Below are 2,042 nucleotides of genomic sequence, written 5' to 3'. Positions count from 1 at the left end.
CATATCTAAGACTTATTGAATCGGTCCTTTTCAGATAGAGCTTAGGTCTCTATTCTTATATAGTATTTGTCTCCATCTCCAAACAACATGAGGCTCCCTAGCAAGAATGTTATTAGTATATATGTGAGTGTTACTATATAGCGTATAGTAAGTGATTCAAATTTCATAATGTAGTTATTTACATGATGCATCATATTATCTAGCTAGCTACATTGATTAGTCAATCCAAACACCTGATCGGATGAATTTATGGGTAAAGAATCTCATCCGTAGAGATGAAAGGCAATGATGAATATTTCTCATCATGTGTGTGTTGGAACATATATAATCGTACAAACGGTGAATTTAGGCCTCTTATACTTATGATTAATATATATTATATCAATTTTAAAAAATATATATATTATATATAATTCAGTGCTTAATTATGAATATCAACTAAATAAAAAATGTTACTATTATACATGTATGAATCACACCTTTGATATTTTAATTATAAAGTTTATGGACGTGTTCGTATGCAGTCACAAAAGATACATGACCTGCTTTTGGACAATTATTTTACGACAATATTAAAAAAAAATGTTTTTCTTAAAACTACTCATGATAATTTAAAGGTATTTATCTAACGACCAATTAAAACAAGTCACATGCATATGTGAAATAAAAATTGATTACAAGTTAGTTGTAAGTAGCACATTAAATCTACTTATATTATTTATTTTTGTTAGTTGTTGGATGAATACTTCAAATTATTTAAAGGTAGAATAGACTTCTCTAAAAAATAATGCTACATATATAATTTCATGAATGTTGAGGTGCGCCCTAATGATATATACATGTCCTCCAGTTAGATATACTTGAAGTATTTTAATTACTAATTGCGTGCTCCTTTCCAATTTTTTCTCTATGTCTTTAGTCTTCCACAAATATATTATTGTTCTACTTTTGCAGAGTGTCAATGCTTTTAATTAATAAATTATTATGTTTAAAATAATAATTAAACCCCACTATGGTGAAGAAAACCAGGCCAATTATCCATTTTGGTCTGTGTGTTCGGATTTGAGTCACAATTTTGGTAGCTGTAACCATCACCAACACTATAATTACAATACGTACTTGGTATATATATGTTTCTTTCTTTACAACAAATTTTGGAAATTTTCTTTGAGAAAAATGTTAAGAAATTTTCTTAAAGCATTTGTTAAAAAATCAAATTTTAACACTTTAAAAAGTCTAAAAACCGTTGTTTTCAATACAATTTTTTTTTTGTTCTTTAACAAGTGTTTGTAAGCATGACCCTCTTTACCGTTACAAAATAATCAAATTTTAATTAATTTAACAATTATATAAAATAAAACTTTTAACCTGAATAAATGTGATGGTTAGCTCAACCGGTACAGCTAAAAATTAAGGAGTTGAAAGTCCATGATTTAAGTTGAAAAAAAAAAAACTAAATTAAAATAACAATTAATCTGTTTATTGGCTTGGTTTGTGGGGGGGGGGGGGGTGGTGGTGGTGGTGGTGGTGGTTTATATGATTGAAAAAGTTGGACGAGGGATACTAAAGAGGGAAACATGCGTATTCAGAAGGACTCAAAACAATTGTGAGAGAGGGGATCTTTTTTTATAGGAGAGAGAAGATATAATTTTAACAAAAAAATAAAAGGGGTAGTTTTGTGTGTAAACTTTGGGATCAACAGGAAATTTGGAGAGCAGTGAATCTCAATCCATAATGCACAAAGGAAAACTGAGACCATTTTCAATGGTCTACTTATATTTTTAAGTACTACTCCCTCCAATCCTTAATACAAGAAGTAGATCAATTTTTAGATACATTGAAACATTGATGTATCTAGACAATAATATATAATCTAGATACATCAATATTTTAATGTATTTAAAAAGTGAATTTCTTCTTGTATTAAGGACCGTTGGAAGTAGTACCTAATAGGTATTTTTATTGGAGTAAAAACAAAATTGTATCTAATTTTACAATAAGACATAGTACATAAATAATTTTTGTGTGACCCATTTAAAATG

Source organism: Trifolium pratense, linkage group LG7 (genome assembly GCF_020283565.1).
Source record: "Trifolium pratense cultivar HEN17-A07 linkage group LG7, ARS_RC_1.1, whole genome shotgun sequence".
In the NCBI taxonomy this organism is placed as follows: domain Eukaryota; kingdom Viridiplantae; phylum Streptophyta; class Magnoliopsida; order Fabales; family Fabaceae; genus Trifolium; species Trifolium pratense.
This window is presented reverse-complemented; position numbering follows the sequence as displayed.